The 24,650-nt window shown below is 43.7% G+C and overlaps 1 protein-coding gene across 11 annotated transcripts in view; it reads left to right on the forward strand.

The window, feature by feature from the left end:
* FRYL (FRY like transcription coactivator) overlaps window positions 1-24,650 on the forward strand; it is a 2,496,013-nt gene that overhangs the window by 1,171,128 nt on the left and 1,300,235 nt on the right. The window lies entirely within an intron of this gene.

A 24,650-nucleotide genomic window follows, 5' to 3' on the forward strand; every position in this document is an offset into this window, starting at 1 on the left:
GTGTTTTCCTTAAGTTAATGTCGAGCTCCTCTCATTGAGTAATGAGAGGCCCAGCTGCAGCACATACTTTCGCTGACGTCACAGTAGTCTCTGCCACGGACCACAGATCCCGTCGTGCATCTTGTTGGTATCAGATGTGCCACAGGGAAAAGAGTAACCCCCGAGAGTGCTGCAAACAAACGCCCTTTGGTCCCCTACTTCCAAGCCCTCATATATATATATGTATATATGTGTATGTGTTTGTATATATATGTGTATCTGTGTGTATATATATATATATATGTGTGTGTGTGTGTGTGTGTGTATATGTGCGGGTGTATATATGTGTGTGTGTGTGTGTGTGTGTGTGTGTGTGTGTATATATATATATATATATATATATCTCTATATCACCAGAATCCGTCCTCCAACCACGCTCCAAGGATGGACAATCAGACGAGGCAAACCCAGATGGATGGTGCAATTATTTTTTTATTTCGTTAAGCCCAACACCACCATCGCCACGACGCGTTTCAGCCCTCGTAGGCCCTTAGTCACATGACATGTGCGAGGGGTCACCTCCCTTTTAAAGTGCTAGTGCAAATAAGTACTTCCCCTTTCCTTGCCTGAGACATTGATATAGAAACAGTACTTAGTTTTTATACCTGCATAAATGCATGATCTTTCCGTTATTTACAAATCTGTGCAAAATACATGCTTAAAATTCCTGTCCATGACTTTGAAGCTGGTTTATGAAAATTTTGGCTTCACATTGTCACTCAAACTTACATTTGATAAATTTCGAGATTAATGCATTAAGATCTTACCACATCCAACTATAAATATATATACACACATATATAAATAAATAAATACATGTCTAGATATAAAAAATAAATACTTAAATACATTTTCATCATATATATATATATATATATATATATATATATATATATATATATATATATATATATGTGAAGCAACCATCCATCCAAAAAAGAAGAATGCAGAGGCCAAGGGGAGTGCAGGACAAGCAGCGCGTTTATTCCCTCATCACAGCAATGGCTATATATATATATATTCACTGAAAAAACCATAGGTTATAGACCATATATAGTTAGGAATTAGCATTTAGAAAACCTTATTTTACTCACACAAAACCATTGAAATTCCATATATAGTTAGTTGCACTAACTATATATCGCGCACCCGCAATCCACTGCTGATGATGTCACATATTACATCATTCATGACATGGTCAGTGACATCACTGATGACATCACTGATGACATCTCAAATGACATCACTGATGACATCACTGATGACATCATCTAGTGTCTGTGTGTTTTTGTAAAGTTTAAATACGTTTTACATATTGAAGAATGACTGGATGGATGGAAGACTGAGTGTGTGTGTGGCTGGCTGGGAGGTGTGTGACGCTGTGCATATCAATGTGTACTTGTATCAGTGATTGTATAAGAGAGTAAGTATGTGTTAGTATATGTGTGAAAAGTATGGTGTTCTGTGTTTAACTATAGATGAGGAAATCGAAGTGTGATTGATTCTTCACAGGACTGACTAGGTGTATGAGTGCATATGATAGTGTTCTAATAATAACTGACTGTATGTATGAGTAATTGTATGGGTGAATGAGTGAATGTGTGTGTAGACGTACGAATCAGTGAGTGCGTATGTAGTAACTGGTATTGGTGTGTCATGATGTCATCAGTGATGTCATTTGAGATGTCATCAGTGATGTCATTTCAGATGTCATTAGTGATGTCATCAGTGATGTCACTGAAGTATGGTGTTCTGTGTTTAACTGTATAGATGAAGAAATGGAAGTGTGATTGATTCTTTACAGGACTGACTTGGTGTGTGAGTAACTCCATGGATGAGTGGCAGTGTGTGACTGTCTGCATAGGTGTATGAGTGCATATGATAGTGTTGTAATAATGAGTGACTGTATGTATGAGTGATTGTATGGGTGAATGAGTGAATGTGTGTGTAGACGTAGGAATCAGTGAGTGCGTATGTAGTAACTGGTATTGGTGTGTCATGATGTCATCAGTGGTGTCATTTGAGATGTCATCAGTGATGTCATCAGTGATGTCATTTGAGATGTCATCAGTGATGTCATCAGTGATGTCACTGACCATGTCATGAATGATGTAATATGTGACATCATCAGCAGTGGATTGCGGGTGCGCGATATATAGTTAGTGCAACTAACTATATATGGAATTTCAATGGTTTTGTGTGAGTAAAATAAGGTTTTCTAAATGCTAATTCCTAACTATATATGGTCTATAACCTATGGTTTTTTCAGTGAATTTTCAAGGTTTTGTAAATGCTAATTCCTAACTATATATGGTCTATAACCTATGGTTTTTTCAGTGAATTTCATTGGCTTTTTAACAGCTAATATCTGTAGCTGTAAAATGTATTCTTCTTTAAATCCAAAAATATATTTTATATGTTTATTAATAATTTTTTTTTTAAATATTTTTTTTTCTTCGTTCCCGCTTCGCGAATCGGGAAGCTTCCCGTTAGCTGACCTTGATGCCGCGAAATAGACCGCGAGCCGGTACACGTTTCTTTACCGCAACTGCCGCGTTAGAAAACAACATCGTGACGCCTCCCGTCCGCATGACGTTTCGCGTTGTCGCGTGATACGTCATATGACGTGCTACGTTAGCGAACTGGTACGCTTACCGAGTCGCAAAGCACAGGTTTCTGGAAGCAAACCTGGAGGCCCTGCAAAGCGCTTAACGTAAACACAGCAGGTCATGTGACTTGGTAATAACACTTTTCATTGGTTCATTTCGCTTTTGGTTTCCTAATGATGTAAGACTAGGTCATATAATCTAAAATGAACACTTTTCATTGGTTGAGAACTATTGTTTTTCCCAAATGATGAAAACCCCTCCTTCTTTCCTCACTCTGACTTTCATCTTTGTGAGAGAAAGACCCTTTGTTACCAGTGAGCAATGGCTTCTTTAGTAGCTTCAGCTGGTGCTTCCCCACCACCTCCACCACATCCAAGGAAGAGTGGACCACCTGCTCAAGTTATAATTCAGCAAGAAGAGGAAGAAGAAGAACAGGACGACGAGCACGAAGAGAGGCACTTTTTGCCTGAGGAGCCCAGGACGTCTCACCGGAAAGAAAACTTCATTTGGCAATTTTTTAAAATTCCCAAAGGTCAGAAAAAAGTAAATGCAAGATACGTAACTTGCCTTGTATGTCAAGATAGACTGTCCAGAGGGACCGACAAAAAATACAGTTTCGGAAACTACACAATGCATCGCCATATGACTAGGTGGCATCCTAACAACTACAGTGCTGCACAGTTTCGTAACGACCTAGATAATCTCCCTATTATGGCCAGAAGATCTGTTGTACCGGAAGTAACGGGACCAGAGGGCAGGGAGATGGTGCCAAATATTCAAACGAGATTTCATGAAGTAAAACACGTCTGCGTACATTGCAATGGATTCATTTGCTACGGAGAAAGAAGCATCACTCTGATCAACAGAGCTATTGACTATCATATGCAAGTTTGTACGAAACGCCCCAAATAATAAATACTTTTTTTTTGTTTTGTTGCTCCTGTTGAGCCCTTTACAATGAATCGTTTTCATTGCCCCCTGCAGGAAAAACCCCAAAAAATATAAAACTGTTCAGAAAAATTCTAAAAAAGTAAAAAAATGTTCAGAAAAATAATAAAAAAAATATAAAACAACAAAAACAATTAAAAAAAAAGTTCTTTTCAGAACTACCTCCCCGTTATTAAAAAATTGGTACAATATTTGGAACTGTGCCAACCTCTATTTCTCGTAGTTCGCTTCCCAGTTCGCTCGCTGGTACGCGAACCGGAAGTGAACCAAAGAATTAAAAAAAAAAAAAAAAACAGTAAGTATAAGGGAAGGAAACAGACACTTATGTTAAAAGAAAGACAGCTATAGGGGAGTAAACTAGAGATACTATTACCCGTAATCCACTGCTGATGATGTCACATATTACATCATTCATGACATGCTCAGTGACATCATCAGCAGAGGATTGCGGGTTTTTTGGCAACGTGCCTTATCCACGGTTTAATAACGCTGCCTTTTGCTTTATATAAGTTTTCAAATTGTATGAAATATATACCAATAGGTCGTTATGAACCTTTAGGTAGTGCTTTTCTTCATGAGGTCTGGTCGCTTCCATACACATACAGATGTTTCAAAGATGATCAAGAAGTTTATCTGAATGGAGAGGAATGCACTGAGACGCCAGATCATTCACTAATGTGTAGGCACATACAGTTACACGGTTCATGCAACAAACACCGACCAAATATGGCTTGCGTGTTGCAAGGCACGCCAGTTCCTGCTATCATCCCCACGTTCAAGTTGTTGGAAAATGGTAGTTATTTGATGCTCAATAATGAAGATTGTTCTGGGTTAATTAAAAGTATTCCTTTTATCGTAACAGTAAGTGAACGGGTTATTTGCTGCAGAAATGTTCTATTTCCTCCCACACATGAACATAGGGAGTTTTCAATCTGGCCACAAATACCAACCTTGGGAGCAGATTTCAACGGCATGGCAAGAATGAGAGCTCTTTTGTCTCAGAGAGAGGTGGCCTTGAGTTCGGCCCGTGAAACTTTCGTGCTTCACATAGCGAACACCCGTACAGAGGTGCAGACCCTTTTAAATACTGATTCGCCTTTGCATTTCAGCGACATGGTTCGGACTATCTTTAACGCGTCCTCCACAAAGGCCCTGGCGCACTTTTTTAAAGTTGTTACCAGTGGTCTCGTGACTTCATTTGAGAAAATCTTTGGAGTCATCCCTGCTTTCTTTCATTCTATTTTTTCCACTCTGCTTCGTGGATTCCCATTTTTACTTGCATTACCAGCGGACGCTCTTGTGCTTTTTTACATTTTTAAATATGGATGTCCCTCCTGTGCAAGCTCCCGCCCTGCAGCTGCTGACACTGTTCCGCAATCGCATGCTAGAATATTATGGCACAATGCCGTTGGCGATATTAAGCACGGCATATGGATTATCTTTTCGATTCTCCTACTTCACCTGTGTCCAGCCTGTATTTCACTGCCTGACCTGTGATTTCGATTGGGCCATTGATTTGTGTCTCTGCGGACCGGTTTCTCCTGACGTCGACTTTAATCAGCTGATGACTCCTATCATTACTCACGAGTTGGTTTGTCCTGGCGAAAGGATTATGGCTGTGGCATTGATGCATGGACTAATTGGTCCCTGGAATTTACTGGCGGCAACACAGTCTTTCTTGGAACAGAGCTTTCTTGAAAACCCACCGAGCTGTCCTCTGATGGTGATAGAGGATCCGGTGCTGGGAGAGCACGTATGTTCTTTTCCGCTTTTAAATTGGATGGCTGAACTCTTTTCGGATGAAGACGGTGACTTCCTATTGGAGGCTGTTGCAGCTTATTTTGCATACACAGTTATGTCATAGACCTTTTTCATGTTTGATATGCTGAGTACTAGCATTTCATTGACAATTCATTGACTTATTTGTCAAGTTTTTATTATTTAGCTTGCCTATTGGCTTAAGACTCGATAAAGTACTTGGCTGTTTTATTTTTCTTTAGCATTACATTTTCCTAGTTTTTAATGTTTTACCTTGCGGACCGTCCACATATAAAGTTGCAATCTGCTCTCATGAGATGGCACTTCTATTATCTTATTCAGTTCGTTTCCGGATCATGGGGAGGTGTCATCTAGGTCCTGGATATCTTTACACCGTGTTAAGTTAGCATGGGCTCATTACCGGTTTAAACGCCATTTTTCCTTTTTTGCAACTTCTGCACACGACACTTAGTTGTTGCTTTAGCTTTCAACCTAGTAGTTCATCGTGGTTTACATGAGAATAATATGTTATTGCTCTACTATCTGCTTTGCTTGTTAAACTATATCTGTACAGCGAGTGCTGAAGTTTCAAGAACAACACGATACAGAATTGTTATGAGGTCTGATCTCCACGACTTCATACTCATAACATAAGTGCAGCTTCTGCCAATTCTGGGCATGAGGCGGGTTTTATATTGCTTTGCCGAACACACATACACAACACTTGATGCGGTTCACATGAAGAGAGAGCTGGTGTATGCTGATGTGATTCCTTCAAATCTAAGACACTAAAGTATGGGCACGCCCTAAACCAACACAAACAGACCTTCTTAGCAAATAATATAATATGTGTATTAGGGAGGGTGAGATATAAGCAGCCGCGGGCCGTGGAGGGAGTTATCTATCTTATCTTGTTAGAGATGAACCGCCATATGTATCATCAAAGTTTTTTGCATTTCCTAAATAGCGAACTTTAAGGAATAAATAGCGATTCTTTACCATTCCTAGTTTGCGATGAGCTATTTGCTAATTACAAATTACCCATTCATTTCCTTCATTTCCATAGGGCGGTTGGACTCACTTTTAGCTCGAACGGCTGAATGGATTTCCACGAAACTTGGCAAAATTGTAGGGACTGGTAGCCCGATGTGCCTTTGCTATGTCTCAAGATATATGCTCCAGTGGTTTTTACGAAAATTAACTTTGAAAAATATATATTGGGCTACATTGGCCTATATATATGTTGGAGCCCAAATGTAGCCCAATGTAGCCCAATGAAGCCCAATGAAGCCCAATGTAGCCCAATGTAGCCCAAAGATGGCCGACAGAGACAAAAAAAACAAATGTACCCCAAATATCAGCCAGATGTAGCCCAACTATAGCCCAGTGACAGAATGACCAATCAGCTTCGCAAACCTCCGTTACGCGAAGCGGAGCGCTGTTACAGATATATATCTTTTTTTGAACGTTAATTTCTCAAAATCCACTGGAGCACATATATTGAGACCTGGCAAAGGCACATCGGGCTACCAGTCCCTAATATTTTACCAAGTTTCGTGCAAATCCATTCAGCCGTTCGATTATTATTATTATTATTTTTTTTGCCCCGCGGGGCCCTTTTAAAACCTCCACATCAAACCTAGGGGGTCAGCGAGGATCTACTATGCCCCCTTATGGTCATTTGCCCCTTCGCTTTGGCCTCCTCTTGTCTCTCGATCCTACCGAGAGACAAGATGGCGGCCGCTACGGACTGTTTGGAATGTTTACAGACGCCGGAGAACCAATCAGCTTCGCTTCACAAAGCTCTGTTGCGCGAAAAGTACGCGTACTGGAGCGCTGCCCGGTCCGCTGTTACAGATATATATCTTTTTTTAAACGTTAATTTCTCAAAATCCACTGTAGCACATATATTGAGACCTACAAAAGGCACATCGGGCTACCAGTCCCTACAATTTTGCCAAGTTTCGTGCAAATCCATTCAGCCGTTCGGGCTAAAAGTGAGGCCAACCGCCCTATGGAAAACTCAATGTTAAAAACACGTTTTGGGACCCCCCTTTTTTCTCGACCCCCCCCCTGGACAAACCCCCCCCCCCAATTTTCAGGGGCTGCTCAGAAACAAAATGTGCCATTTTCCTGAAAATTTCAGCCAATTCCGTCCACAAACGCCAAAGTTATTAGACATAGAATTTTCAAAAATCCCATAGAGAAAAAATCCTAACTATATATACCTACTGGCGACCGCCAGTAGGTAATACACCTATATACACCAACTGTACATTCATAAATATAATTGATCTATACACAACCATAACATTTTCATGTAAAACAAAATATATAAATAATTGTGCTATCTCCATTTATACTAGCAGCCATTGATTTACTTTGCACAGATAAAAACCTAAAAGCGTTACATTTCTATGGTTTTCAACAGAACAAGTTTTTTTGTTTTGTGTCTACGTTGGTTGTGTATTATTATGTCATACATTTAGCCAACCTCCTGCAAAACATTGTCTTACTGTTCTTTTAGCAAATTTCATTGCTACAACCATAGTCTATCAGCCTACTGGGACTACTTAAAAGGATAAATGTGTGGATATGTGCTCACCCTGTGCAACTTATAATAGGAAAACTACAGATTAAAAAGATTGAAATCATGAGATCTTTCTACTAAATAGATTGAGAGGCAACTACATCAGATGTTCTTTACTTTCTTTTAAACCTCCCTTAGTGAAGATAGGTATATAAATCCTCACTGGTGTTCAATCCATTAGGCATTTTGCAATCTGATAAAACTATATGCCTGGTTTCGAGTTTCCTCAGTTCAGCCTCCCGGTTACCGCCTCTTATCTGCGGTGGAACTGTATCAATGACAAAGTATCTCAAGCCTGAGACATTGCCATTGTGTACTTCTCCAAAGTGCCTGGCCACCGGGTACGCCGTGTCACCGTTGTTTATGGCCCTTATGTGCTGGAGCACTCGCTTATGCACCTGCAGGTTAGTGCTTCCCACATAGCGCAGGCCACAAGGGCACTCCAGCACATACACGGCGTACTCAGTTTTGCATGTTAGCTTGCTTTTTATAATTATTGGATTAGTACTCAGTGGAATTGTATATTGAGTTCTACTTTCTCCAAATGTGCAGGCCTTACAAACTGAACATTTTATAAAACCTTTACTTCCACTCCACCAGTTTTTATTCACTCTTACTTAATGACTACTAGTCACCAAGTGACCAGCAAGAGATGTTGCTTTCCTGTAGGCAATACTGGACGAAGATGTCATTGTCCGACCCAGTACTGGATCTCTGGTGATAAGACTCCAATGCTTGGTGATTATCCTGCGAATGTTTTTATGTTGACTACTGTATTTCATAATCAGGCGGGTCAGGTTAATGTCTGCTTTCACTTAAGTAGGCTGATTTTTTCTGATTAGAAGTCTATTGGGATCATTAGCTTTCTTTGTGGCTTCTTCAACCATTTTTGGTTGATAGCCCCTCCTCAATAGTCTCGCCCTACACTCTTCCTGAGCTTGTGCACAGTCCATGTCATTACTGCAAATGCGCTTGATACGGAGCATTTCCCCGTAAGGAATGCTCCGGATCAAATAAGCAGGATGATGGCTTGTGGCATGCAGTATCGCATTGCCCGCACTGGGCTTCCGATACAGTCTGGTATGCAGGTCATTGTCCTGTACGTAGACCTCTACGTCCAAAAAACATAGCGAGTTACTACTGATCTCACTGGTAAGTTTAATGTTGAGGTCATTTTTGTTCAAGTTTGCAACAAATCCTACTGTTTCCTTCATTGAACCCTTCCAAATAATAAAAAGGTCATCTATGAACCTATACCATCTGATGATGTTATTCTGCATGACATCTGGGAATGTCTCTTTGAGGACCTGTTCCTCCCAGTAGCCCATATGGAAACAGGCATAGCTGGGGGAGAAACAGGCCCCTATAGCGACTCCCCTAACTTGCTGAAACACTTGACATGAAAACATGAAGAAATTATTCTCTAAGCATAATTTGATCATACTTAGTAGCATTCTGTTATGTTCGTAAAATTTCATTGGCCTCCTATTTAGGAAATACTTCACTGCACGCAGACCATCTGTGTGATTAATGCTAGTATATAATGTAGAGAAATCAATAAATAGTCAGCTTGCCAATGTACACCTTTCTGTTTTTCCAACAGATCACCAGTGTCTAAAATGAATGAAGACAGGCCTCGGACATGTTCTTGCAAAAAAAAGTCTACATATTTGCTTGTGTTTTCCATTATCTAATTACATGCCGAGATAATGGGCCTTCCTGGAGGTTTCACATTGTCTTTGTGAATCTTGGGGATGAAATATATTTGGGGCATCACTGGGTGTTCATTTTTTAGAAAAGCAAATTCCACCATGGTGATTAGGCCCTTACTCCTCCAACCCATCAAATTTGTATATATAATGTTCCAGGCACCCTTTGCTTCTCCACTGTTAGATTTTTTATAACAGTTCCTGTCATTCAATTGTCCCAAAGCTTCGTTCATATACATTTCTCTGGGCCATAGAACGACGTTTCCTTCTTTGTCGGATTGTCAAACTATCACATTGGTGTTACTGCGAATTTTACAGATAAGCTGATGGTATGCTCTATCCCGGTATTGCAATTTTTTATGAACATTAACTTCTTTCATATGTAATTGTTTCAGATCCGATGCCACCTTTTCATGAAATGCATCGAGGTTGTCTTTAATCATCAGAGGACAAAAAGTGGATTTGGGTTTAAAATTTGTAGGAGCTGTAGCCATCACATTCTCAAGTAGTAAATTTTCAGTTGTTTCTGTATTTTCAGCCTGCATTTGCAATAGGTCAGTATACAATTCCACATCTCCTGCTAGCAAAAGTGAAGAGTCGGAGCTGGGTGGTGCCTTAGTCCCTAAAGCCTCTGTTTTATTAGTTGCATGGAATTTGCGAAGCTTTAACTTGCGGACATATTGATACAAATCCACCCTGGTTCCTGCATAGTCAAAGTTACTTTTAGCACTGTATGAAAGACCCAAGGCTAATAAATTCGTTTCATTAGTTGTAAGTTTCACGTTTGTTAGATTAATGACAGTCTTTGAATCTACAGAAGAAATGCCACTTACTTACGTTTCCATTGTTTGCGTGGCTTCTTCTGCACCACTTTTTGTTGTTCCCCATTTCTGTTTGTGGCACTTGCGCTGCGTTTGAAGTTTGAGTTTTGTTTGAGTTGGCATTTCTGGCACTTGAGCGCAGAGTCTGCTTGCGGTCCTGGCGCACACAATCCAACTCTTGCGCCAGGGTGAACTTGCGTAACCCCACTCTTTAGGCCCTTTGTTGATCTCCATCAGATTCACTGTCCAAATTTGAGCTTACATCAGAGACTGAGGAAACTGACAATACCTCAGTTGCTGCACCAGCCACTCGTTGTTCGGTATTAAGTAATGGCGCATTGATTTTAGTTTTGACCTTCACGTTATCATATTTTCTTGCAAACGTGAAAACTTGTCCATGCTCATAATCTAATCTATCCCTTTGAAATTTGAAAGTTTTCCTTTTCTTTATAATCTCCTCTTCTTTATGAAGCCTTGCTCTCATTTCATCCCGATATTTGGGCATTAGGGGATCTTCTGGTAGTTTTTCTATCTCCCCATTCAATTCTTCGATTTGGCTGAGCAGTTTAACCGTATCCTTCTCGGCATATTTAACTAAATACCTGCCTAAAATCAGCCCTATATGCTGCCTATACAACCAGCAGACAAATGTGTACAGGTACAACGCTACGAAGGCATGCCTGGCTACGAATATCAAGCTTCAAACAAGAGGTCCAAACCTCAGTTATTAATAGACCTTTCACAGAAGGCCCTTTTGGAAAGGAAGTAGATGAGTCTCTACAACAGATAAAGACAATGAAACGGCTAGGGCCATGGGAGCCCTACAACAGAGAGGCACCTTCAAAAGAGGATTTTTTAAATTGAGAAGACCCACAGGAATAGGAGTCTTCTCAACAAGCCAGCAATAACAAACAAGGCGGCAGACAGCAGTCAAACCAGCAGTCCGGGTACCAAGCCTGGCAACATCTGCCAAAGCAGCCCTTTCGAGGCAGAAGAAGAGGCAGGGGGCACTCAGAGAGTTAAAGGAGCAAATTCAAAGTGACTTGCCCACAACAAAGGACCCACGCACAACACCAGTCAGAGACAGGATAGCACACCACCTGCAAAAATGGGGTGACATAACCACAGACCGGTTGGATTTTAAATTGGGTACAACATGGATATTGTATAGAATTAACAAACAAACCCCCAGCAAACGCTCCAAAGAAGAAAAAGTTCCTAAAATCAAAACTCTTACAGTTAAGAAAAGAAATAAAGGAACTCCTACAGAAACAAGCGATGGAAAAGGTACCAAAGAGAGAACACAACACAGGAAACTATTCACCATACTTCTTAGTCCAGAAGCAAGATCTCACACTAAGACCAATCTTAGACCTCAAATTAATAATCCAGTTCATTTGTAATGACGACATTACAAGAGATAATCCCACAGCTGCAATAAGGAGACTTCATGGCAACAATAGATCTAAAAGATGCCTATCTACACATCCTCATGAACCAAACTCACAAGAAATACCTCAGGTTCTTAAACGAGAACACTTACTACCAATACAAAGTCCCCCTTTTCGAGATAAAATGAGCACCAAGAGTCTTCACAAAATGACTAGCAGCAATTGCAATATCCCTGGATCCACGTCTACCCCTACTTAGACGACAGGCTTATGAAGGCAAAATCAAAGCAAACATGTAACACACATGTCCATCAAGTAATCAACACGCTCCAAAGGTTGGGTTTTTTAGTAAACGACAAAAAAATCATCCACAACGTCGGAACAAGAAAAAACCTTTTTAGGAGCAAGATTAAACTCCAAGCTTGCACGAGCATACCCTACACAATAGAGCAATCAAGCTATAGATCAAGAAACCAGAAGGGTCAGTCTCTGACAGCGAGGACTGTCCTAAAACTCATGGGCATTATAGCATCATGCATCCCCCTCCTCACTCTGCACACCTTCAAATGCGCCCTCTGCAGGAGCGACTTTGCATCAGTTGGTCACAAGCCACAGGGAGTTGAGAAGATCTAGTGGTTGTAGCACAAAAGATTCAGACGGAGATACAATGATGGGCATCCAAAAACATAACACTAGGCAGACCTTTCAAGATGCCAACAGACTCCGTAACCATCACAACAGACGCGTCTCACAAGGGTTGGGGAGCTCAATCAGGACACCTGAGAGTACTGGGTCAGTGGAACACTCAAGGCTCCATAAAGCACATCAACTTCCTAAAGATGAAGACTATGTTCCTGGCACTGAAAGCTTACCAAGCCCACATACTGAAGAAAACAGTATTAATCTAAACGGATAACACCACAATTATGTTCTACCTCAACAAGTGGGGAGATACGAAGTCATTAACCCTACGCAAACTAACACAGGAGATTTGGAAAAAGGCCAATTCAATGGAAATCAGCCTACAGACAATTCACTGGCTAGGAAAAGACCGCACAGAAGCAGATCAACTCAGCAGACAGAACAGCAGCTCACACAAGTGGGAAATGAAACAGAGGACCCTACAACAAATCTTCAACCTCTCGGGGACCCCAGAGATAGACCTAGTCGCAACAATGGAGAACAAGAAATGCCAAATCTTTGCGGCCAGGTTTCATCACCACCTATCAAAAGGGAATGCCCTGTGTCCTAAACTGGTCAGGGACATTTACATATGCTTTACCTCGGATTCCTCTAATACAAAGAGTCCTAGAGAAAGCCAGACAAACAGAAACCAATCTAATACTCCTAGCCCCTCAATGGGCATGACAAGCCTGGTACTCAAGTCTGCTCGAACTGTCCAGGGGACAAATATTCATGCTCAAAGCAGACCAGAACCTCCTGAACAATGCAATCTGGCAAATTCTTTCACCCAGAACCAGTGACGCTGAGCCTAGCGACTGAATACTTAGTTCAAACATTTGAACTTAAGTAAAAGAACAATGGAAAATACTAAAAGAGGTAAGAAAGCAAACCACAAGACAATGACGCACTGCAAAATGGAAACGGTGCACCATATTGAGCACAAAAAAATACCCTAAGCTCAATTTCCACGCAGGAAACAGGGCTCAAATATCTGACACACCCGCTCGAAAGTAGCATCAACTATTCAAGCCTCAAGGTGCACCTGGCAGCAATTGTAGCCTATACCAGGGGGAAATCATGTAAGTTGCTTCACAGCACCAGTCATCAAAAGATTCCTTGAAGGATCAAAAAGAATTGCATCTCCAAGAAAGACTCCAGCACCTATGTGGAGCTGAAACACTGTCCCAACACAACTAATGATGGAGCCATTCGGGCCCATTCACAAAGCAGAACTTGAATACATCGCCATCAAAACTGCCTTTTTAATAGCCATAACATCCTTACGAAGAGTAAGTGAACTTCAAGCATTAACTATTGAGGAACCATACATGCAAATTCATAAGGACAAAGTTATCTTAAGGACAAATCCTCAGTGCCTGCCTAAGGTAGTAAGCAGATTCCATTTGAGCCAAAGCATGCAGCTAACATTCTTCTTCAGAGACCCACAACCCCGACTAGAAAGGAGCCTCCATACCTTAGACGTAAGGAGGGCTTTATTTTACTATCTACAACAGTCAAAACAAATTTGTAAGAACAATCAATTGTTCATCTCTTACTCAAACTCTAAGTGAGGAGCGCCCGTGACCAAGGGGACAATTGCTCGTTGGATTGTAGAAGCAATCCAGATATGCTATGCCTCCACAGGTAACAACCTAAACACATGGCGAAAGGTACATTCAAAAAGGAAAAAAGGAGCAACCCTAGCATTCATGACTAGTGTGTCAATAAGACCCCATATGTGCTGTGCTTGTGCAACATGGGCATCTCCACAAATAATAATAATAATCCACATTTGTAAAGCGCGAACAATCACCCGTAAGGGTCTCTCGGCGCTGGGGGCCATCAGGAAGATTAAGCAAGCTAATGCCCAGAGTCACATGGTGCTGAGCTATTCTGCCGCCGGCGCCAGGGATCGAACCGTGATCCCCAGATTCCAGCGCCTGTCGCCCTGGCCGCAGCGCCACACCTCTCCCTCCCACAAACATTCACCAAACATTACTGTGTGGATATAAAGAAGACTAAGGAAGCTCAAGTAGGACAAAAGGTTCTTCAACACCTGTTCGCAAAGTCTGCCTCATCTTACCACAGCCATCCCAAGGAGAGGGAAAACGCTACATAATCTAATGCACAGCATGTAAATCCAGATAAGGATCCACGCTGCAAAACTAAATGGTTACTTACCAGTAGGAGTAGTTTTGCAGCTTGAAGAGTTTTCTGGATTCACATGCCACCCACCTGCTTCCCCTATGAGGAATATGAACAGGTGGGACAAAATATCACTGAAACCAAAGAACAGTCATCTAAATGGAGCAGAATGTAAGACATTCCCTACAGAAACGTAGGGAAAAAAGAAACCGAAAATGGCTACCATGCACAGGAACTTCTGGGGCGGCGTCTGACGTTATAGAAGGGATGGACCTAGTACCAAATGTTGGGTGGCGCCCCAAACAGAAAAAAAAAACGACTATTCCCGACCCAACCACTAGATGGCGGAATAATGCACAGCAGTAAACTCTTCAAGCTGCAAAACGACTCCTACTGGTAAGTACCCATTTTGTTGTGCTGAGCTACTTCCATAGGGTGTACATGTCTGTACTTTGCTTCTCTTCAGGCTCTAGTTCGACCTTAAATTGGTCATTGCTTATGCATTTCTTTTTTATTTCTCCTCTGGGCTTCTATGTTACATAGTCCTGGAAGGTTGTCTTCTCTCTAGGAGGGTTTTCTCTGTCTGAGTGTCTCTACTAAACGTTGTTCTTCTTGCAAAGCTTTTGTTGAGAATTGTGGGGATGTCTCTCTATCATGGATGTTCTCTGAGATACCCCTTACTCTGTGTCACAGGGTGTGATGCGATTGGGATCTAGTTTCCACGACCAGGAGCTGGAGCTCTTATTCAATGGCATGGGCTGTTTGTCCTTGGTCCTTTAGCTTTGTCCAGTTATGGGTTGATTACCTTTGGCAGGTCTTTATAGTATGATTGTTGCTATGCATTGTTTTCTCCAACATTCTTATCTCTCTGCAGTAGGTAAGGTTATCCACAGGTCTCTCATGTGGGCTTCCCACACTCCTTCTGGTGGAGCTTCGTCTTTGCTTTACCTATAATTCTTTATAGTCTGGTTACTATGACCAGCTAGTCTTATTCAGGGATATTTTGTCGGTTCAGTTTGCAGTATGGGATTTTTGGGTATCTATTTTCAGCTAAGGAATCAGTGGCTAGATGTCTCTATCAGATGAATAAGTTACTTACCTTCAGTAAATCTTTATCTGGTAGAGAATGGAGCTAGCCGCGGATTCCTTAACCCCTTCGACGCTGATGACGAGCTGGGCTTGTCATGAGGTAGCCTCCTCGCACGCTCATGACGAGCCCAGCTCGTCACGTAACATGCGATTTTAAAAAACTCAGCGTACGGGCGGAATTCTGCCCGCACGCATGCGGTTAACAACCCACACATCCTCCCGCTCTGCGAACGTCTGGTCCTATTACCTAAAAGATCCCTTTCTTGGCACTCTGATACCCTTCTTTAGGACCTCGGAATTGTTTGACACAAAGTAGTCTCTTGTTTTGGCGCACAGTTTCTATAGGCAGTTTCTATAGTGGCTCCACGGCGTTGGCGCGAAAAATAGTCACAGAAGAAACGGACATCAGAATGTCAAGGGAGTGCTTATATGTACTCCATTGATGTCACATTCAAAGCACGACGTCGCTACGGAATCGCACAACGCCCTCTATCAATATGCAGAGGTACTACTGTAAAAAAAATAACCCGGATCTACTCTGGCACCTGGGTATAATTCTAAGATGAGGAATCTGCGGCTAGATCCTGTCTCTCCCAGATAAGGATTTACCGAAGGTAAGTAACTTATTCAATATGTTTAAAGTTCTAGAAATCGTTTGTGCTCACATCTATTAATCATCCTCCAACTTCCCCAGGACAACCACCCAACTCAGCCGAAGCTTTTCAAAAGTATCTGGGACATTCACGCCCGAAGCCCTGTACTCTTAAAATTCCCTTCTCATCCAGTAGTTTGTTTATGAGCTCAGTCTCAAGGGGATGGAAGTCCAGCAACTGCATCAACCTGTCTCTATAGTAATCCAATGTGTCAGCAGAAAAGTAGGTATTTGTAGAACTGAATTCTTGAGAACTCAGATTTCTTCTAATGTTGGTCAAAGGTTTGGAATCCCAAATGTCCCCCACTTTTAGAGCCCTATAGTCTCCAAAGATCCGAAACCCTGCAAGCGACAGACATGAGACAGCCACAACGCACACCAGAGAGGAGAATAGTTTGTAGGGGACATCCAGCAGGCAATGCACCGAAGCAAGATAGGCAGGGTTGTGATGAAGGGAAGTTGTGAACAATGCAACGGGGAATGTATTCCTGATGGCTCAAACTGGGGCAACTCTAGCAGAATCATTGGATCTGATATGTTCACAAACAGCCAGTCATTAACCAGGAGGACATGTGTAGCACAGTAACAAGCCTGAAGGTCGGGAGACCAAACGCCGCCATCGTTTTAATATTGGGTGCATTTTACCATAGATAACCACAGTTATGGGTGCACCAGCTCCTCCAGATGCATATAAAATAGATCCTGTTGGAGGCATGAGAGCTTTTGGCGAATATCAAGAATTCTTGAGAGGGAGCCCTCTTTAAAAGCGTGCTGTAGCCTAAGATATTCACCAGCATGGCTGACCAACACTCTAACATCATCATAGCTCTTCTGACCAGCTATACAATGTTTAATTCCCTGACCTGATCGAGGACCGCTGTAAGTAACATCCTAAAGTACCACAAATGATCTCCAGCAACCCTGAGTGGAAAGAGCAAGAAGTCCTCTGTGTGTACGGGCCCTTCACCAAGCAATATATAGTCTTATCCCAATTTGACACTAATCCTGAGGCATGGCTGTAGACCACAAGGAGCTGTACTATTCTGGGTAAGTAGATTGTTGAATATATAACAGTAGGTCATCCACATAAAGCAAGAGCCTATCCTGATGTCCTTTCCGAAAGAAACTGCTTAGCCTTGGTGCCACATCTGATCCAACATGCCAGATGCTCCAACACCAAGGCAAATTAAAGAAGGGAGAGTGTAGAGGTCTGCATAGTGATTTGCTGCACCCCAAAAGGTCTTGTAAATGGGTCTTTGTAAAGCGTTTGTACGAATTTGCTGAAGCGGGGATCACATGCGTTATCCGAAGTAACATGTTAAGATACGGCCAATGTACAGTATTAACAAGCCATCTCCACATTTGCTCTACGGAGACAATGAAGTGTGCTGCGTGGGCATAAAGCCTTTCTGGTCAGTGTGAAGTAGGGAGCGTATGACCCTAGAAAGTCTATTGGCCAAGATTCAAGCTCAAATCTTTACATCTGTGGTGAGGTAGCTTAGAGTCACAGTGCTGTGGGAGCTTTTGCTTGTTCAACAGCACCACAATAGTGGCCTCACGCAAGTCTCACTGGAATGATTCCACACAGTAAGCCTCCTCAAAAACCAATAGATTTGGCTGAAGAAACAAGTATTTTATTATTTTTTTAATTCGGCAGGGAACCCATTACAACCAGGTGTCTTGCCCCAAGGCAACGCCGTTATTGCCTGCTGAATCTCAGAAGATTCAGTCAGTCCACCATAGTGTCCAGGTAAAGTCAAATCATTCAATATTGTAAGAGCCAGCTCAGCTGGCGGTTGGAGTGAATACAGCCTACACACTCATAGTAGTGAGGAAAGGTGCAAGCAATCTCAAAGTGAGTGGTAACCTGCTGCCCATCCTAGCACCTGATGGACAGAATTATTTACACCTCAATGTCTCTGTTTGCCAGGCAGTACATCTTCCCCGATTTATCTCCCCACTCATAGATTCGATGTTAGATGAGTAGCTATGACTCACAAGGTGTGATTAACAGTTTCTAGTGTAATCGGGCAGAGGCCAATTCAATCAGCATCAGATGGGGAGTCAGCAAAGCGTGCCACAAGTATGGAGATCTCCTCCTCCAGGCCAGCAACCTCTTGATTTCTATCATTTTCCTTGCTCCTGATGTATGAGATGGCCCTGCCCCTTATCACAGTCTTGTAGACATTCATTAGCACCAGAGTGAAGGGGACTTATCAAGAAGTAACAGCAAAGTACTCCGAGGAAGCCATCCACAAGATATCCGTTAATCAGCCATCCTGGAGCTACCAAGCACTAAATTATAAGAGTACCCCATAGCCCATTGCTGGGCAGTGGAGGACTAGCTCAACCAAGGAGTGGTCTGATAAACCCCACAGAAGGATACGCACTTGTGTTATTTGTCTGGCCTCAACCTCCAGTACAAATATATAATCTATTCATGCAGCAGAGTAATATAAGAAGGATCATTTATTGTACTGGGCTTGCTCATCATTTCATTTACGCCAGGAGTCCCCAATGCCAAGTGTTCTCGCACATTTCAGTAGGACTTTCAGTCTGACAGTGGCAGCAGTGTGGAGTACATCAAGATTGGGATCCATTACTGAATAAGTCTACCCTAGCATCAACTCCTGAGGGGAGGCAGCTAGCACCCTTGTAACCTGCATCAGTGTATCCACCACCACGGCCTAGGAGTCCACACTGCCCCAATAAGTGTATTTTTTGGAACTAAAGGCATTGATTCATGCCGCTTAGCATGTTGCATCATCACCTCATGTTTGTATTTTTAATACAGTCAGTTAACATTCTCAGAGAGAAGCGGATACCCACCCTGTTGTTCCAAAGTGGAGTCACCACCCATGGGGATCCTCGTCAGAAGTGGAGATGTCACTGAAGTTAAAGATCATAGTGCAATGCTGCCTGTAAAACTGTTCACCAAAAATATACTAGCAAAATGTCCCAAAAAAACCCAAGATGCTCCCACCCCAAACTTCCAGCAACTGTCGCCCAACCCAAAAGAGACCCCTAATCAACAAACTCGAGAGAAGAAGCACGACTTTATTCCAATAAGTGGCAGAACTGACAGCTGGGCTTACCCCGTCCCCCTCTCCCTACCATCCAATAGAAATGGTATCTCTATCCATTGGCAGCTCAGAGCCATTAATGGGACGAGTGGGGCACAATGTATTGTTGAACCAATGACTTATTTTTCCCGTGGGCCCAGCAACATGGACACCCAGCTCCAACAAGACAATGGCCCCGACCAGTAGGCCAACATTTTCAAGAGGCATTGAGTCCTGAGAGAGAGGCATAACAACTGCATCTCCCCCACCACCACGACTCTGCAGGAGCAAACTTTGCTTGCAACCTACGCACATCTGGCACATATGATTGTGCTGGGTTCTGGGAGGCATCCCCCTCTGGTTATCCCAACTTCTAGGGGAGTCCCAATGCACAGAGCGGGGCTCTACTCCTTCACTCAGTCCCAAGCTTCCTCAGGGAGTCTAACAAGAATGTTTGTCCCTGAAAGGCTACACACAGCTATGTTGGACTCTCATGGTATAAGGGAATTTATGGATCTATATGGCACACATCTTTTGTTTTATTAAAAAAAAATTAACTCCTCAAACTTCTACACTTGGTGGTTGTAATCCAGGGAAGATGTTATTGTTTTCAAACTTGATGGTGCCTCACTCTAGCCCCTCTGTTGTAGTAATTAAGGATTCGAATAATCAGAGGACCTGATTGGTGGGGAGGGGAGGGTTTCTGGCCATCAGGGCTGTGTGGTCGTTCAACGATAAAGAACTAAGAATTTCTCCTCAGGAATTCACGTTTGCAGCCAGGTGGTGAGAAATGTTGTAGGAAGGTAGATGCATAAATAAGAGGGGTGTAGGGGGATGGGAATGTGCGAGGCAGCCCCCCACTCACAAAGTCTTCAAACAATTAGTGCCTCGCCCATGTAAACATCCTTCTTCTGCGTAGACCGGGTAGGGATATAAATTATCACTCCTACCTTGGATATGTCCAATAACATAAACAAAAAGGTCTGGATGTATTCTTTTCACTTAAAAATAAATCACACAGGACCAAATCATTCACCAACAGAAAAGTTGTGAGAGATAGAGAGAGTACCTCACGGTAGAACAACCCGAGGGGGTTCCCGGTCCATAATTCCTGGTATACAGGTGGCTGTATTCGAACAACGAGTCATCCAGGAAATTGAATCCCTGGAACAAACTACTGAACAAAAACTGAGTCATAATATGACGAAGAAAGAATGGCAGGCGGTTGGGACTTTACAAAAAAACTTGGCTATCACCATCAAGCCGGCCGATAAAGGCGGGGCAGTAGTAGTACTCAACACCACTGACTACGAGACGGAAATACTGAAATTGTTGGGTGTCCGTACAAATTACCATCCTCTTACACGGGACCCCACACCTGAACTTGCTAAAACCATCAAGCAGTTGGTTGCAGATGCTGTCACAAATAAATGGATCTCACCCAAAGAAGCGGACTTTATCATCAACAGTAACCCGAGGGTGCCGGCATTTTATATCTTGCCAAAGATCCATAAGCCCCAACGCCCGCCCCCTGGACGCCCTATCGTCTCAGGGATTCAATCCATCTTGGAACCCCTCTCCCAGTTTGCCGATTTCTTTCTGAGAGAGGCGGTGGTCACCCAAGAGTCTTATGTACAAGATACGACTGACATCTTGAACATCTTAAGACATATCCTTTGACCCTGACAACCAATTACTGGTTACAATTGACATCGAGTCATTGTACACCAGCATCCCCCAGGACGCCACGCTGGTGGCAGCAGCACGGGCCCTGGGGTCGATGGAATGGTTTTATGACACACCCCAAACCTTCGTCATGCAATGTATTGAGTTGGCTCTCACGAGAAATTTCTTTGAGTACCGTGGACAATTATACTTGCAGACCTCTGGAACTTCCATGGGGGCCACATTTACATTTGCAAAGCACTAATTGTTTGAAGAGTAGGAAGGTAGATCCCTGACTATGGTTGCCCCCAACTTTTTGCCTGGTGTTTTGCTGGTTTTCTGACTTAGTTGACCTGGGGCCCTGCCATTCAGGACCCCAGGCCCACTGCTCTCTCTGTTAAAATGGATTCCATGTACCCTAGGTACATATCTGATTGGATACTGAGTCACCTTATCAGTCCCTGTACAGTATACCTTAGGTATCCAGGGCATAGGTGTACCCAGGGCCTACCAGGGGCTGAAGCATGTATTATGCCACCCCTGGCTGGCCATCCAAAACTGACACAACTGGCTGCTTGACAGCTGGGGCAAGGTGGTGTACACACCCTTTGCTTTAGATATAGTATTCCTATATCTAACCCTAAAATGGACACATATATTCCTATCAGTCACTCCTATGGCAGGCCTTAACAATCCTGAAGGCAGAGTGCTTGGAATAATGGGAAATGGTGCTCTGGCATGAGCTGAGCCCGTTTGCAGCTTGCGGAACCAAGTCCTAATAGCTGTTCCATGATAACGCTATACCATATACTCTTAAGTGCATTATGTACCTCGCGGTCATATGCTAACTTTGGCATAGCATTATCAAAACATGTCGAGTAAGGTATCATACGAATTGGAATACTAACCCCTCGCCAATTCTGGCGACGGGGTTAGCATTCCACCCTTCTAGAGGGACACGACATGTTGGTAACCTGTAACCCCGGTTAAAGTCAGACATAGCCTCAGCTCCACAAGATGGATGCTGCCACGAGACACAAGTCTGCCCTCCTGCTGCTGGGAGTCCTTCCAGCGCGGGAGGCAAGGACAAAGGGTTTCCTGTCAGGGGCGGTGCCAGCACCGTCCCAGACAGGATTTTGTGTATCCTAGGTAGGCAGGGCTTTGGAGGAAGGTGACTGCAAGTGGCACCCCGGTGCTCACTATGCATAGGCCGGCTTGAACCAGTTCCAGGGGCACACCAGCCCCTGAGCTGGGGAAAAGCCCGCCAAAGGAGAGGGGTGTAACCACCCCCCTCCTAGTCCCACCCATAGGGCAGGACTTAGTCGCGTGCCAGCCCCCTTTTGCAGGATAAAGGTAGGAGCAGGCCCCCTTCCAAATTAGATCAATCTTTGAATCCTGAACCGACTTTCTACGAGAGGAACTCAAGACTCTTCCTAAGATTTCTCCCTTGTGACTAAGGAGTAGTCACCCTGCAGCAGCAGGCACCAACCAAGTATCGCGGTCTGCTGTAAGTCTCTCCTCCGGATCAAGACTGCCCAGCTCGACGAGAACCGGCTTCCCTGGCACCTCTGACCTCAACCTACATCTTCAGCCCAGCTGAGACCCGTGGGTGCGACGAGACCTCGAGGGACCGGCCATCATCAAGACTGCACAACGCTTGTCCAGCACGACCACCGAGTGACCCTCGACTGAGTGCTTTGGGGTAAGAGAAGCCCCGACCCTGAGCAGCTCCAGCACCGAAGTTCAGCCCCCCTGCATCCACGAGATCTGCGTGGGGCCCTTCTGCTCTTTGCTGCTCACCGCGTTGTCCAGGTCACTTGCCCGTTGGCTAGTGGCCCTTTTACGACGCTTCACGACGACAAACACCGCTGGTCTGGTTGCTCCAGACTAGCCCTTGCTCCCCTCCAACAGAAGAGCACCCTGGACCCTCCTGGTCCACTCCAGACTCCATTTTAAGTCCACCGTGTGGGCTTGCATTTGCCAAGACTTGTTGCCCCAATCCTGGGTCCAGCGACGTCGACAGCAGACACCTTCGTTGGACAGCTCGCACCTCCATCCTGGTCGCCGACAACGCCTCCTGGTCCGAGAGACTGCAGAGCCCAGCAGCGCCCACTCACCTGGTCGAGGTGACTTCGTCCGGTGCCATCCTGGTGCCCACCTAAATCACTGGCTAGTGATTCAGAACTTGGTCCCCTCTGCTTACAGGTCTTCTTCTTCCCTGATCCAGGCTTGGATCACCACGAACTTCTTCACTGGCCGCCTGCCAGCAACTTCTTTCTTCAGGCTCCTGGTTCGTCAACGAGGGTTTCCGACGCCACTTGAACCCTATGCAGCCGTAGCCCCTGGGCTAGGTAAACCGAGTACTCCGGTGCTCCAGCGTAGTCCAACACTCTAAGTGTCCGGATCCACTTTCGTTTTTGACCTACCTAGTCGGGTTCGCCCGAGAACAGTAACTTTGTCTTTACTAGCCTCCATAGACTTTTTCCCGCCTTACGCGTGAGAGTTCCCACTCTGCACACGACGTCCCTAGGCCTCCTGCTTGTAATCTAAGGGTTCAGTAGTCCAGTCCTAGCGATTCTAAAGCCTATGGGAATAGTACTTACCTGCTAGTAATTTCGCATTCCACTTCTTGTGTATATGGTTTTTTGTGCCCCTCGGGCATTTGTGTAAATTGTGCGACTTTAAGTATTTTCGTAAGAGTTTTGTTGTGTGCTTAGCTCCCTGTCTCATAAAGAGCCAGGGTAGTCTTGTTAGAAATAAATATACGTTTATTTTCATAACAACTTGTGTGGTGTCCTTTCACTTGGTGTTCAAGGGGTATATGTGATGGTAAAACAGCTGGCTTAACACGCCCTCTAGAGTCTTAGCCTTAGACTGCTCGTATCCATGCTACTAGGATAGCTGGTCTATAAGGTTGACTTACAACCAATCATCAATAAGGGTTGTCTGGACTGATACATAGTGATCACTAGAATAGTGAGCACTGCATATCAGGCCAACTTCTCACAAATGTGTTCAGAAAGAACTCATTTGCACCCTCTGGCACACCCAGCAGCCTCAGGTTCTGGCAGGTCCATCTCCTCCAAGCTTTGGTTAGGCTCTTGCAACTGAGAGATAGAAGTGTATAGTGTTTGTTTTAGGCCCTGCACCGCAGAGATCCTAGTTTCCGCCTTCTTAGGTCTTTTCTCTGTGATTCGAGGATCTTGTTGCAGGAGAGCATGGCAATGAGGATTTCATCCACTGTATTTTCCATGGAGCTTTTAGACTACTATATTGCTTCCTTGATTGTTTACTTCAATACACCAGTCTTTGGGGAGAGGCCCTGCTGGACCACAGCCACCATACCCACCCCAGCAGGTCTGTCATACTTATCAATTTTGGGCTGAGACTGGAGGGCACCTTGCCTTGTCCCTCACCATACTGTCCCCCACAGCACGCAGGGCAATCGAAGATGCAAACATCAGTAGTGCATGGACTCCTTCCTGGTG

The sequence above is a fragment of the Lissotriton helveticus genome, chromosome 2_2, assembly GCF_964261635.1.
Source record: "Lissotriton helveticus chromosome 2_2, aLisHel1.1, whole genome shotgun sequence".
Taxonomy (NCBI): domain Eukaryota; kingdom Metazoa; phylum Chordata; class Amphibia; order Caudata; family Salamandridae; genus Lissotriton; species Lissotriton helveticus.